This window comes from Molossus molossus, unplaced genomic scaffold, assembly GCF_014108415.1.
Source record: "Molossus molossus isolate mMolMol1 unplaced genomic scaffold, mMolMol1.p scaffold_m16_p_11, whole genome shotgun sequence".
NCBI classification, from domain to species: Eukaryota; Metazoa; Chordata; class Mammalia; order Chiroptera; family Molossidae; genus Molossus; species Molossus molossus.
The window spans coordinates 61,997,686-62,013,663 of record NW_023425346.1 but is presented as its reverse complement, the minus strand read 5'-3'; the positions used below and the strand labels follow the sequence as shown (position 1 = coordinate 62,013,663).

The 15,978-nt window shown below is 38.3% G+C and overlaps 1 long non-coding RNA gene across 2 annotated transcripts in view; it reads left to right on the top strand.

The window, feature by feature from the left end:
* LOC118625108 overlaps positions 1 to 15,978 on the top strand; it is a 53,732-nt gene extending 37,754 nt beyond the window's left edge. For both annotated transcript variants that reach the window (XR_004958618.1, XR_004958617.1), the window contains one exon: positions 15,917 to 15,978. This is a non-coding gene — a long non-coding RNA (uncharacterized LOC118625108). The remainder of the gene's footprint in view (positions 1 to 15,916) is intronic.

Sequence of the window (15,978 nt, the reverse complement as noted above, 5' to 3'; positions counted from 1 at the left end):
GTAGTGCTGGTTTGGTGCTAATGTATTCCCTTAGCCTTTTTTTTTTTTTTTTGTCTGGGAAGCTCTTTATTTGACCTTCTATTTTGAATGATAGCCTTGCTGAGTAGAGTAGTCTTGGATTCAGATCCTTGCTTTTCATGACCTTGATTACTTCATGCCATTCCCTTCTGGCCTGTAGTGTTTCTTGTGAGAAGTCAGCTGAGAGCCTTATGGGGTTCCCTTTGTAGGTAACCTGTTGCTTATCTCTTGCTGCTTTTAGGATTCTCTCTTTGTCTTTAATTTTTGGCAGTTTGATTACTATGTGTCTTGCTGTGGGCCTGTTTGGGTTCTTCTTACTTGGGACTCTCTGTGCTTCTTGAACTTGAAAGCCTTCTTCCTTCACCAAATTAGGTAATTTTTCTTTCACTATTTCTTTGAATATATTCTCTAACCCTTGCTCATTTTCTTTTTCTTCAGGGACTCCTATGATGCGAATATTATTCCGTTTCCAGTTGTCCCACAGTTCTCTTAAGCTGTCTTCCTGTTTTTTAATGGTTTTTTCCTTTTGGTTTTCTGATTGGTTGATTTTTTTCTACCCTGTCTTCTAATTCACTGATCCGGTCCTCAGTTTCCTCTACTCTGCTTTTTAGACCTTCCAATGTGTTTTTTGTTTCTTTTTTTTTTTTTTTTTTTATCCTCACCCGAGGACATTTTTCCATTTTTTTTTGTTCAGGTAGAGTGGGAGGGAGAGAGAGGAAGAGAGAGAGAGAAACATCGACGTGAAGGGACACATCGAGTGGCTGCCACCCGCACGACCAACCAGGGCCGGGGACAAACTGCAACCGAGGTACGTGCCCTTAGCGGGAACCGAACCCGGGTCTCTCTGGACCACAGGCCGACGCTCTAACCGCTGAGCCAAACCGGCCAGGGCTGTTTTTTGTTTCTGATATGTCATTCTTCATTTATTCTTGGTGGTTTTTAATTTCCAATTGGTTGATTTTCAACATGTCTATGTCTTTACTCATGGTGCTCATGTCCTTACACATGCTGTTGAACTTCCTCAACATCATGGCTCTAAATTCTAGTTCTGTTAACTTGCTTAACTGCATCTCATTTATCTCATCTTCAGTAGAGGTCTCTTGTTCTTTCATTTGGCTTTTGTTTCTGTTTTTCACCATTTTGGCTATCACAGTGGGCTTTGGAGTCTGCCAAATTTCCCTTGTGGGTGTTGGTGTTCTGCTGTTTGTGGCTCCCTCTCCTGGGTTTGGATGAGCCAGGGAGGACCCACTTTAAACACCACTGTCAAGTCTTAGCTTTTCTGGTTAGTGTTGCTAGCCCAGGGAATGGTAGTTATCCTCTAGCTTTTTTTGCCTGGAGACTATTAGTAGAGGTCACCTGATGAACCTTGGTATCTGAGTTGCCTGAAAAACTCCCTCAGGTGCTCAGTGTAAGAGTATTTCCTGAGGGTGGGGCAGCTGCTGGTTGTTAATGGGCCCCAATTAGCATTTCAATGGCCACCAGGTGGGGTTGAATCTCAGGGAGGGGCCACCGCCTCTCCCCAGGGCTCTGGGAAGGATTAAGATGACCACAGTCCTGCGTGGCTGCACTCAACAAAAGCTCTGAGCACCCTCCAAAACCTATGTGTCCCCACACAGTTCCAGTCCAGTTTGCCTTCCCTCTGCCGGAACCCAAGGTGAGTGGCTGCTGCCAATTTAGCCTCTGTCCAGACTCTGCATCATGGAGCTACCTGGGACTTTTAACCCGAGGGTGCTGCTTCCAGCCAAGGGCGGCTGCGCCACAGCAGAGGGCGTCTCACTCAGCAGAAGCCACAGGACTAAGCCGCGGTAGCGGGCCACTGCCGAGGTGGCAGCAGCTTCCAGCAGAGTCCCCTGGACCCAATGAGTCCATGTGACACCAGCCGAGGGATTAGCACGCAGCAGAGTTCGCAGGACTCAGCCGGGGTGGCAGCCGAGGCAGTAGCAGCTTCCCGCCAAGTCCCCTGGTCTCAGCCAGTCTGTAGGGCACCAGCTGAGGGCTTAGCAGGCAGCAGAGTTCGCAGGACTCAGGCGGGGTCGCAGCCGAGGCGGCGGCAGCAGCTTCCCGCTGAATACCCTGGTCCCAGCCGAGTTCGCTGGTCCCAGCCCAGGCCGCTGCGGACCATGGGCTCCCGGCCCCCTCTTGCGTCCTCTCAAGCCTACCAGGATTGAGTCGGTGTCCCTGGTTATATGGTCCTCTAAGGTGTCTTTCGGTTGCCCCTTCCTGACGATTTGTCTTTATTTTCGTTGTAAATCCAGTTTGGTCCTGGGAGATGGTCTGTGTAGCTCCATTCACTCTGCTGCCATTTTTCTCTTCCGAAATTTAGCATTTTTTTTCCATTCTGTAGGCCTGCAAGCACAAAAGTATTCATAATATCTTTGAACATGTCACCAAAAGAAATCATAAATGGTTCATATCAAATTGTGCTTGTTGCAGGTAGCTCATTTATGCTCATTACTACTTTTGAACTATGATGGTTATTCAGCTCACTTCTGGATATTGTCATTTATTTATTTTTTGTGCTATTAGATTTTATTATGTCACACATTAAGACATTTTAAGATTATAATTTAATATGATTGGTTTCCCTTGCATTTATTTTTATTGTTGACACTATTAAAAATGTCCCCATATTCCCACTGTTTGCCCACCTCCACCCAGTCCCTGCATCACTTACCCTCCAACCATCAATCACCACAATGTTGTCTGTGTCTATGGGTTATACATATATGTTTTTTGACTATCCCTTCACCTTCTCTCATCCAGTGTCCCTCTCACCCCTCCCTTCTGACAGCTGTCAGTCTGTTTCATGTATCCAAATTTTTGTTCTATTTTGTTCATCAGTTTATTTTGTTCATTAGATTCCACATATAAGTGAGATCATATGGTATTTGTCTTTCTCTGATTGGCTTATTTCATTTAGCATAATAATATCCTGGTCCATCTATGCTGTCACAAAATGTAAGAGTGAGTTCCTTTTTATGGCCACATAGCATTCCATTGCTTTTTTATCTATTTATCTACTGATGAATACTTCGGCTCTTTCCAGATCTTAGCTATTGTAAATAATGCTGCTATGAACATAGGAGTGCATATATTCTTTCAAATTGGTGTTTCAAGAATCTTGGATATATTCCCAAAAGTGGAATCGCTGAATCAAAAGCAGTTCCATTTTAAATGTTTTGCGGTAACTCCATACTGTTTTCCACAGCGGCTGCACCAGTATTTATTCCCACCAACAGTGCATGAGGGTTACCTTTTCTCTACATTCTTGCTAGCACTTGTTTGTTGATTTATTGATGATAGCCATTCTGGCAGGTGTGAGGTGGTGTCTCATGGTGGTTTTACTTTGCATTTCTCTGATGATTAGTGACATTGAGCATCTATCATATGTCTGTTGGCCATCAGTCTGTCCTCTTTGGAGAAGTGTCTATTGAGGTTCTTTGCCCATTTTTTAATTGGATTGTTTGTCTTCCTGGTATTGAGTTATATAAGTTCTTTATACATTTTGGAAATTAACCCCTTATCAGATGTATCATTGGCAAATATGTTCTCCCATACAGAAGTTCCCCTTTTTATTTTCTTGATGGTTTCCTTTGCTGTGCAGAAGCTTTTTAGTTAGATGTAGTCTTGTTTGTTTATTTTTCCTTTTGTTTCTCTTGCCCTAGGAGATATATTGGCTCTGAGAGATGTCTGAAATTTTATTGCCTATGTTTTCTTCTGGAATTTTAATGGTTTCACAACTTACATTTAAGTATTTTGTCCATTTTGAGTTTATTTTTGTGTATGGTGTAAGTTGGTGGTATAGTTTCATCATTTTGTGTGTACCTGTCAAATTTTCCAACAACATTTATTAAAAAGACTGTCTTTACTCCATTGTATGCTCTTGCCTTCTTTGTCAAATATTTATTGATCATAAAGGCATGGGTTTATTTTTGGGCTCTCTGTTCTGTTCCATTGATCTATATGCCTATTCTTATGCCAGTACTAGGCAGTTTTGATTGCAATAGTCTTATACTATAGTTTGATATCAAGTATTGTGATACCTTCAACTTTTTTGTTGTTGTTGCTGCTGTTGTTAATCTTCACCTGAGGATATTTTTCCTTTAATTTTTAGGTAGAGTGTAAGGAAGGATGGGAGAGAGAGAAAGAGAGAAACATCCATATCAGACACATTGATTGGTTGCCTCCCACATGACCCTGACTGGGACTTGGGGTCAAATCTGCAACCCAAATACATGCCCTTGACCAGGAATTGAACCCACAACCCCTCAGTCCGTGGACCGACGCTGAGCCAAACTGGACAAGGTGATACCTCCAACTTTGTTCTTCTTTCTCAGTATTGCTAAGTCTATTTGGGGTCTTTTAGGGTTCCATATACATTTTTGGAATATTTTTTCTAGATCTGTGAAATAGGTCATTGGTATTTTAATAGGAATTGCATTGCATCTGTAGATTGCTTTGGGTAGTACGGACATTTTAAAGGTGTTAATTTTTCCAATCCATGACCACAATAAATGCTTCCACTTATTGGTATCTTCCTCAGTTTTTTTCTTCAATGTCCTATAGTTTTCTGAGTACATGTCTTTTACTTCCTTAGTTAAATTTATTCCTAGAAACCTTATTTTGTGTTGTTGCAATAGTAAATGGGATTTTATTTTTAGCTTTTCTTTCTGGTAATTCATTATTGGAGTATAAAAATGTCACCAATTTATGAATATTACTTTTGTATCCTGCTACTTTACCAAAAATCATTTATTAGATATACTAGTTTTTGGTGGGGTCTTTAAGGATGTCTATGTATAATATCATGTCACCTGTGAATAATGACAGCTTTACTTCCTCCTTTCCAATTTGGATGCCTTTCATTTCTTCTTGTCTGATTGCTGTGGCTAGGACTTCCTGTACTATGTTGAATAAGAGTGGTAAAGGAGACATCCTGTCTTGTTCCTAATCTTAAAGGAAATGCTTATAGTTTTGCCCATTGTGTATGACTTTAACTGTGGGTTTATCATATATGGCCTTTATTACATTGAGGTATGTTGCCTCTATTCACACTTTGCTGACAGTTTTTATCATAAATGGGTGCTGGATTTTATCAAATGTTTATTCCGTACCTATTGATTTGGTCATGTTGGCTTTAACCTTAATATTTTTTGTGGTGTATCACATTTATTGATATTCAGATACTGTAACTATCTTGCATCCCCAGAATAAATCCCCCCTGATCGTGGTGTATGATCTTTTTAATGTATTGCTGGATCCAGTTTGCTAATATTTTTGTTGAGGATTTTAGCATCTATGTTCATCAGAGATATTGGCCATAATTTTCTTATTTGTGGTGTCTTTATCTGGTTTTGGAATTAGGATAATATTGGCCTCACAAAATGAGCTTGAGAGACTACTTTCCTCTTGAATTTTTTGGAATAGTTTGAGAAGGATCGGTGTTAGTTCTTCTTTGAATGTTTATAAAATTCACCTGTAAAGCCATCCAGTCTAGAATACTAAAAAACATTTTTTTAATTCTTTTTTTTTTTTTTTTTAGATCGAGGGTAATGGAGAGGAGGAGAAAGAAACATCGATGAGAGACAAACATCAATTGGCTGCCCCCTGCATGCCCCACACTGCAACCTGGGCATGTGCCCTGACCGGGAATTGAACTGGTAACCTCTCGGTCCATGGGACCAACACTCAATCTACTGAGTCACTCTGGCCAGGCTCCAGTCCAGGATTTTTATTTGTTGTGAGTTTTTTTTTATTACAGCTTCAATTTTTACTACTGGTAATCTGTCTATTCAGATTCTCTGATTCTTCCTGATTTTGTTTTGGAAAACTATTTTTCTAGAAATTTATTTATTTCTTCCAGATTGTCCAATTTGTTGGCATAAAATAGTTCGTAATTTTTTTTTTTTTATAATGCTTTGTATTTCTTTGGTATTAGTTGTTACTTCTACTCTTTTATTTCTGATTTTATTTACTTGAATTCTCCCTCTTTTTTTTTTTCTTGGTTTTTAAATCTTGTTTCTCTTTCAACAACCCACCTCTTGGTTTCATTGATCTTTTGTTTTTTTTTTTTGTTTGTTTTTTTAAGACTCTATTTTGTTTATTTCTGCTCTGATCTTTATTATTTCCTTCCTTCTGCTCACTTTGGGCTTTGTTTGTTGTTCCCACCCCCAGTTCCTTTATGTGTAAAGCTAGATTGTTAATTTGAGATTTTCCTTGTTTCTGAGGCAGCCTGTAATTCTATGAATTTCCCTCTGTGACCCATAGATTTTGAGTTTTGTGTTCTCGTTTTCATTTGTTTCAAGTTATCTTTTGATTTCTTCCTTGATCTCATTGTTAACCCTTTCATTATTTAATAACATGTTACTTAGCCTCCATGGCTTTGTGTGTTTTCAGGTTTTTTCTTTGTTTGTTTTTCTAGTTTCATCCAGTATGGTCAGAGAAGATGCTTGATATGATTTCAGTATTCTTTAATTTATTGAACTTGTTTTGTGTCTTAACATGGGTGTATCCTAGAAAGTGTTCCATGTGTGTTTGAAAAGAATACATATTTTGCTGCTCTGAAGACATCAGTTAAATCTGTCTGATCTAGTGTGTCATTTAAGGCCACTCTTTTCTTGTTGATTTTCTGTCTGAAAGATCTGTCCATTGATGTCAATGGGGTGTTAAAATCTCCTTCTATTACTCTATTATTTTCAATCTCTCCCTTTATGCCCATCAAGATTTGCTTTACATATTTATGTGCTCCTATGTTGGGTGTCTAAATATTTACCAGAGCTATATCCTCCTGTTTGATTGCTCCTTTTGTCATTATGTAGTGTCCTTTTTTGTCACGTACTCTAGCCTTTGTTTTAAAGTCTGTTTTGTCAGATATAAGTATTGCTACCCAAGCTTTTTATTTTTTCATTTTCACTTGCATGAAATTTTTTTTTTTTATCCCCTTAGTTTTTGTGTGTATCTTTTGTTCTGAGGTGGATCTCTTGTAGACAGCATATATATGGGTCTTGCTTTCTTATCCATTCCACTACCCCATGTCTTTTTATTAGAGCATTTAAACCATTTGCATTTAGTGCTTGTTGATAGGTTGCTGCTTTATTCTTTTAATGCTGTTCCTGTGGGGTTATTTTTCCCTCTTCCACCTCCTAGTCATCTCCTCCTCCTCCTCCTCCTCCTCCTTCTTCATAACATTACTTGTAATACCAGTTTGGTCGTAACAAACTCCTTTGGCTTTTTCTTGTCCGAGAAGCTCTTTATTTCTCTTTCAATTTTAAATGCTAGTTTTGCTGGGTAAAGTAGTCTTGGTTGTAAGTCCTTACTTTTCATCACTTTGAATATTTCATGCCAACCCCTCTGGCCTGCAAAATTTCTGTTGAGAAATCAGCCGAGAGTCTTATGGGAGTTCCCTTGTAGGTAATTAACTGCTTTTCTCTGGCTGCTTTTAAGATTCTATCTTTGTCTTCAACCTTTTACATTTTAATTATTATGTGTCTTGGTGTGGGCCTCTTTGGGTTCTTGCTTTGGACTCTCAGCACTTCCTGGACTTATGTGTTCTTTTGTTTCATTTTTCATTATTAAAACCATTGCTAATATAACCTCCTTCTTTAAGTCTTTGGTGAACACCCAGTATGGTTGAGGTGACTTTACTCTCTTCTCCCACAGCACCCTGTCTAAACCAGTTGTCACATTTTAGTAAAGTGGACTGTTGGCTTTTCTGTGCTTACTAGACTATGACTTTCTTGAGTGAGAACCATAACTTACTCCTCTCATTTCCTCTCTCCTCAGTTCCTGCAGTAATATCTAGGACTCAATGAAAGGGTAAAATCCAATAGGGTATCACACAGATATGAACAGAATTGACCAATTATTTCAGAAGGAAAGTCGCAGAGACATTCCAAATTATTTGTATTCCCCTCTCTTCTGGTAACTGGGGGAAAACATTGTTCCTTTGGGAGGCTGTAATATATTAGATGGCATGACTGAGAAGCTTTGTGACTTTGGAGAAGAAAGGCTGTGTAATATTTTTTCCACTGGAGTTGTGGGGCAAAGGACTCTTGGTTTTAATAGAGGTGAAGGACACTCTCTTGGAAGGACTTGGTTGTTGTGGGTGAAATATCCTACATCTAAGTGAAGCAGGAATTAAAATATCACAATAGCACACTCTTAAAATTTTTGATGGAATAAATGGATGAATATGTGTAGGGTTGCAGGTGTTTATTTCTGAATGGACAGAAAGAAACCCTGTTATCATCTGACTATTGGATTCCTACTCTACACTTATGACAAAAGAGAGTTGTCGTTTATAAATATTTTAAAAGAAAATAACAAACCATAAGACTATTAGAAGAAAATATGAGATACATTTTTAAGTGGGAAAGGCCTTTCTAAGTATGACACAAAAATTGGAAGCGATTTTATGTGACATTATACAAATATTTTAAATTCTGCATTTAAAAAATACAAGAAATTCATGGACATGGACAACAGTGTGGTGATTGCAAGATGGGGGTTAGAGATGCAAGAGGGCATGGGGGAGATAAATGATAATGGAAAAATTAAATAAAAAATTTAATTTAATACATAGAACACCCAAAAGATTCCATCAAAAATCTACTAGACTTAATAAATGAATTTGGCAAAGTAGCAGGATACAAAATTAACATCAAGAAATTGACAGCATTCTTATACACCAATGATGAACTCACAGAAAGAGAAACTGGAAAAACAATCCCATTTACCATCACAGCAAAGAAATTAACATACCTAGGAATAAACTTAACCAAAGAAGTAAAGGACCTATTTGCAGAAAACTACAGGACATTGAAAAATGATATAGAGGAAGATACAAAAAAGTGGAAGCACATACCTTGTTCATGGATTGGAAAAATTAACATCATTAAAATGTCCATACTACCCGAAGCAATCTATAGATTTAATGCAATCCCCATCAAAATACCAACAACATACTTCACAGAACTAGAACAAACACTTCAAAAGTTCATATGGAACCAAAAAAGACCTTGACTATCCACAGCAATCTTGAAAAAGAATAACAAAGTTGGAGGGAACACATTACCAGATTCCAGGTTATACTACAAAGCGACTGTAATCAAAACAGCCTGGTACTGGCACAAGATCAGGCATATAGACCAGTGGAACAGAACAGAGAACCCAGAAATGGACCCAGGGCAATATGCTCAATTAATATTTGACAAAGGTGGCAAGAGCATACAGAGGAGTAAAGACAGCCTCTTTAATAAATGGTGTTGGAAAAATTGGACAGCTACATGCAAAAAAAAAAAAATGAAACTAGACCATCAACTTACACCCTACACAAGAATAAACTCAAAATGGATAAAAGACTTAAATGTGACCCGTGAATCCATAAAAATCCTAGAAGAAAACGTAGGCAACAAAATTTCAGACCTCATACGCAGCAGAATTTTTACTGATACATCACCTAAGGCAATAGAAACAAAGGAGAAAATGAACACATGGGACTACATCAAACTCAAAAGCTTCTGCATAGCAAAAGAAACAACCATCAAAAATAGAAAGGCAACCCACTCTATGGGATAGCATAATTACCAATGATACATCAGATAAGGGGTTAATTTCCAAAATATATAGAGTGCTCATACAACTCAACAAAAGGGAAACAAAGAATCCTATTGAAAAATGGGCAGAGAAACTAAATAGACACCTCTCCAAACAGGACATATAAATGGCCAAGAGACATATGAAGAAATGCTCAACATCACTAATCATCAGAGAGATGCAAATTAAAACAACAATGAGGTATCACCTCACACCTGTCAGAATGGCTGCCATCAACAAATCATCAAACAACAACAAGTGTTGGTGAGGGTGTGGAGAAAAGGGGACTCTAGTACACTGCTGGTGAGAATGCAGACTGGTGCAGCCACTATGGAAAACAATATGGTGTTACCTTAAAAAAATTAAAAATTGGCCCTGGCCGGTTTGGCTCAGCGGTTAGAGCATCGGCCTGCAGTCCGGAGGGACCCGGGTTCGGTTCCCGCTAAGGGCACGTACCTCGGTTGCAGTTTGTCCCCGGCCCTGGTTGGTCGTGCGGGTGGCGGCCTCGATGTGTCCCTTTCACATCGATGTTTCTCTCTCTCTCTCTTCCTCTCTCTCCCTCCCACTCTGTCTGAACAAAAACTGGAAAAATGTCCTCGGATGAGGACGATAAAAAAAAAAAAAAAATTAAAAATTGAATTGCCATTTGAGCCAGTGATCCCACCTCTAGGAATATACCCTAAGAAGCCTGAAACACCAATCAGGAAGAATATATGTACCCCCATGTTCATAGTAGCACTATTTACAATAGCTAAGATCTGGAAACAGCCCAAGGGTTCATCAGTAGATGAATGGATAAAAAAAGTGGTGGTACATATACACAATGGAGTACTATGCAGCTGTAAGAAAGAAAGATCTCTTACCCCTTGAGACGACCTGGAAGGACCTGGAAAGTATTATCCTAAGTGAAACAAGCCAAGCAGAAAAAGGCAAATAGCACATGATCTCACTTATTTGTGGAATATAATGAACATAACAGTCTGAGGAATAGGGTAGATCCATAGACGTGGAAGTAGGGTACAGACTGACAACCCTCAGAAGAGAGGGTGGTGGGGAAGGGAAGAGATAGACACAGAGCCCTGGCCGGTTTGGCTCAGCGGTTAGAGCGTTGGCCTGCAGTCCGGAGAGACCCGGGTTCGGTTCCCGCTAAGGGCACGTACTTCGGTTGGTTTGTCCCCAGCCCTGGTCGGTCGTGCGGGTGGCAGCCACTCCATGTGTCCCTTCACGTCGATGTTTCTCTCTCTCTCCCTTCCTCTCTCTCCCTCCCACTCTATCTGTACAAAAAATGGAAAAATGTCCTCGGGTGAAGATAAAAAACAAAAACAAAAAAAAGAGATAGACACAGAACATATATGTATGTACGCATAACCAATGGACAGAGACAACAAAGCCAGGGACGGGGTTAGGGGGATGGGGAGGAGGGTCTCAATGGGGAAAAAAAGGAGAAACAAAATAAAATAAACAAACAAATTTCAAAAACAAGTAATCACAAAATCAAAAGACAAATGAAAATCTGGTAAGAAATAGTTTTAGCTAATTTCTTAAATATATAGATTTAAAAAAAAAAAAAAAACCAACAACATATTAGAGCCCACTGAGAGGTCGCTGGTTCAATTTCCGGTCAGGACACATGCCCAGGTTGTGGGCCCAATCCCCAGTGGGGGGCATGCAGGAGGCGGCCAATTGATGTTCTCTCTCATCAATGTTTTTATCTCTCTCTCCCTCTTTCTCTCTCTCTCTAAAATCAATAATTGAAAAAAACCCTATTAGAAAAAGTGAACAGAGGATAAAAGCAAACAGGTAGTAGAAAAGGAAGTACAGGTGATCCTTAAATGTGAAAAGATTAATAACCGCTTTCAAAGTAAGAGAAATACAATAAAAGTTATAAGATAACATTTTTACTTATCAGACTAGAAATAAGAATGATGAGGTTGTATGAAAATAGGTAATTTCATATATTGTCAATGGAAATATAAATTGGTACAATCTGTACAAAATACAAATCAGTGATATCTATGAAAATAAAGATAATCATATCCTTTGACTCTGCAAAGGGGATTTTTCACACAGAGTATGGCTCCCTTCCTTCAGTTTACTTAGACATTATCATGTAAACTGCAGCAGCCATCTTATCATCATAAAGGGAGACAACCTGAGAACCAAGCAAACGCAGTGAGGATGACAGAGTGAGAGGCAGAAAGAATCTAAGTCTTCATTGATATTATGTAGCTGATTATACAGTATCTAAAACTGCCTTACGTCTGGACTTACATGAGAGAATACATTTTTCTATTGTTTAAACCATATTTGAATTGGGGTTTCTGTTATTTACAGCTGAAAATATTCTAAATAAATAAATATGTGTATAGCAAGTGTGTACATATATAAATTATATATACCTCAATATACACACATATATCTTTACATTTGAATATGCTGTTACTAAGTCTTTCATAATCAATGTAACCATTCTCTAGTGTTGGAATAAATGTTATTTCCAATTTTTAAAATGAATGAATAAACAATGTGATTTTATTTTATTTTTTTTAATCCTCACCCGAGGATATTTTTCTATTTATCTTCAGATAGAGTGGGAGGGTGGGAGGGAGAGAGAGGGAGAGAGAGCAACATCGATGTGAGAGGGACACATCAACTGGTTGTCTCCCGCACGACCCTGACCAGGGCCAGGAACGAACCACAACCGAGGTACAAGCCCTTGACTAGAATCGAACCCGTGACTCTTTGGTACCCAGACCAATGCTCTAACCACAGAGCAGAACTGGCCAGGGCAACAATGTGATTTTACATAAACATTTTTTTGGGATAAAATTTTAGAAGTAAAATCATTTCATAGAAAGGATCTTGCCCGGCCGATGTGGCTCACTGGCTGAGCGTTAACTCATGCACCAAGAGGTCGCCAGTTTGATTCCCGGTTGTGGGCCCAATCCCCAGTGGGGGACATGAAGAAGGCAGCCAATTGATGTTCTCTCTCATTGATGTTTCTCTCTCTTTCTTTCCCTTCCTCTCTCTAAAAATCAATAAAGAAATAAAAACAAAAACAGAAATTTTAAGGATCTTGTTAAATACTGTAAGGTAATTAGTCAGGCCCTTTCTTTAGGCAATGTATAGAGTATTCTTTTCTAATCACCCTTATTAATAATACCAGATATAAAAAAAGACAACAGGTATTTAATTTATTATTAGTGAGAATTAACACTGTGATTTATTTAACAATTACATATTTTCAGGTGGTATCTATCAGATCAGAATCAGAAAAAATAAATGGCAAGTATTTAGCTTTTAAGTTCAACCAAGGTTGTGGAATGTCCGGCCCACAGGCTGTATAAGACTTGCAAAATCAGTAACAGCTAATGTCACATGCCTCACCAAATTAGCATCACCAAATATAGCAGGCTAATTTTTAAGTTAATAATTTTGCATGGCCCATGAATGATGTTATAAGTATTCAAATGGCCCTTGGCAGAAAAAAGATTCCCCACCACTGCAAGAATTAGTAAATAGATTCAGTCAGCCAGAACCTGTTCTTGTATCTTCTTATATGAAGATCTTATGGCTAATTATGGGAGTGAATTTATTGGGGAGATAAAAGCTTCAGACATTGGTCTTTCTTGTTGCCCTACCTTATAGGTTAAGCTGGACATGAGGAGGTATAGATAATACAATCCTCCTTTAAATTTAGAGGTTTGAGAGTAGGACAATCTTGTGCATTATTTTCTGGGGATGTCCAGGGAAATAAGCATCATTAGAACAGTTCCACTGACATCATGGTGTTGCATCTATCTATAAAGTAGAAATGGTGATATAGTATGAGGGGACTTTAGGTAAAAGCTAATGTCAGTTTTGCAATAATTAAGTTACATTTTTTCACCCTGGCTGGGTGGCTAAGTTGGTTGGAGAATCATTTCATGCACCAAAAGGTTGTAAGTTTGATTCCCAATCAGGGCATATATTTACGTTGCAGGTTTGATCCCCAGTTGGGGCCCCTACAGGAAGCAATCGATTGATGTTTCTCTCTCACATGGATGTTTCTCTTTCTCTCTCCCCCATCCCTTTCTAGAAACATGTCCTCAAGTGAGGATTAAAGGAGATACAAAAGGGGGGAAAAAGTTTTATTTTTTTTACATCTGAGCTAATAACTAAAAAATTGTACCACTGCATTTGTATTTGTATTTCTCCCATCATATATGCATCCGTCTTAGTCACTTAGTCATGAGCATTTCTGAACCTCAACTTTCTAATTTTAAAATGGAAATAATAATATCTATGTAGTGTGTGTTTCATGTAAGTAAATACTCATGCTTCTTGTCCAAGATTCTGTGGGTGGTATATTCCTTGCCAAGTTGAACAGGATATACAAGCGCCCAATACACTATCAGGTAATATGCCTGATCAATAGATATATTGTATCAATATAATATATATTGTCTCAACAAATATGCAGCCAAAATCCAGCCTCTGGCATAAATTCTGCCCTGAAATGGCACTGCTCTCTCTGCCCAGTACCAGGAATCAGTCAAACATTTGGTCAGGCAAGATGAGAGTCGCTGTTCATAGTCTACACACGTCTATCAGCAAAGAGGAGAGTTTTGCTTGCACCGCAGTTGCAGGAGTTTTTCCCAGGAGACTACTACCTGGAGTGATTTGTTTTAGTCATGGGAATGAATCCTGACCTATGAGTAGATGGGAAACTAGCAACTTTCTTGGAATTCTGTCTGATTCTGGCTATAAGGAACTTAACTATAAGACACAGGTCCTGGTATATTCTAGACTTTGGGACAATTTTACTGGCTGCAAGGTACATCTGAAAGTAGAGAGGACTACCCTTATGTGCTCTTTTTTGCTATAATTTCTATCTCATGACACCTGGCCTGGTTCAGAGCTCAAGATGACCTGATGTTCCTCTGTAGAGTCCTTTACTTAGGGTACAGGCAGTCACATAACTCATGCCATTACTTGAGTTGCTGAGAAGTATGCAGCTTTTCAGGAAGACATTCTTGGAGCTTGAAGCCAAGCAGTTGCCTCAATGACTGCCTGATTGTTTCCATTTAACAATTTGGATTTTCTCCCACAGTCACTTCAGTGTGCTCAGTTAATTGGTGTTTCTGCTTGATTTTCACTTTCAGAATTCTATCTCAGCGTTATGAGGATCCAATGTCATGATGTAGGAAAACATTCTTATATTGACATGTTTTGTTTTTGCCTGGTTGGAGAGGTAATGCCAGAATTCTGAGTTCCATGGGAATAGAGCCAAGAGACGTTTGGCTTCTCAGTCAGAGTCAGTGTCCGTGGGAGCGGATATGGGAAAGTCTTGTGGAGGATCCATGGCCAAAACCGCATAATCAAATTTTGTTCTGAATAGTGTCCTTCATGAGATATTAGGAAAAGAGAGAACATAACACTTAAAGAAAAAAACAATTTCTTAATAGAATAATCTTGAATGGTTAGGAAAACAAAGAGGTGAGTTAGTAGGCTAACCTTTTTACATTTTTGGTTTAAAGTAACCTTTGAGATTTAATTAAATTTATCTGTTGGCCCTTCTCAGGAGAACTTTCCAACAGATCTTCAGATCAGAATTAGAGAATATGTTTTAGATCTCTATAAGCCGATTCTAGTAAATGTTCTGCCTATTATGCATATGTAAAATAAAAGTATTTTATTAAAGTCAATTTTTAAAGAAAGTAAATATATGTGTGTTTAATTAAAGCATCGCCCTTTTTATGAAGCAGGAATGATAGCATTATGCTATGAAATTTTTTTCTGTCTTACAATAATCCAAAACTGGAATAAACTAAAACTAAGTATGTATGTCTTTGTTTTATTGACAGAGTATGCATTTATATATCAGGAATGTTTTGTATAATGTTAAACCATGGCTGAAGTGAAATAGTCAGCCTTTATAATAGATTACTAGAAAGTTGTCTGTTATTATTACACATACATTTATGTCTCTCGAATAAAATGGGTAGCTTCATATGTAAAATCTTACATTCTTGAACATTCTGTGGTTTTGACATGATGTGATATTCACTGAGATATTTTGAAATGTAATCTAGTAAAAGATAGGTAAATATGCCTTCTATCTTGTGATTTAAATGGCAACAAAGATATCTTGCTATTAACCCTGTATGCTATCTAAGAAAAAAATGTATTCATTTTCCAAAGTCTTCCTCTGCAAAATTCCATCCAGACATGAATGAACTAAATTTAGTACCATTTTGCATTGCTTGACGTCTTACTCAGGGATGACCAAAATTAGTAATGTTTACTTTGATATGTTTTGCAGTGTGTAAACTGGAACTGAATGACCATGGAAATGAAATTTCAACACTACATGTCACATGCCAG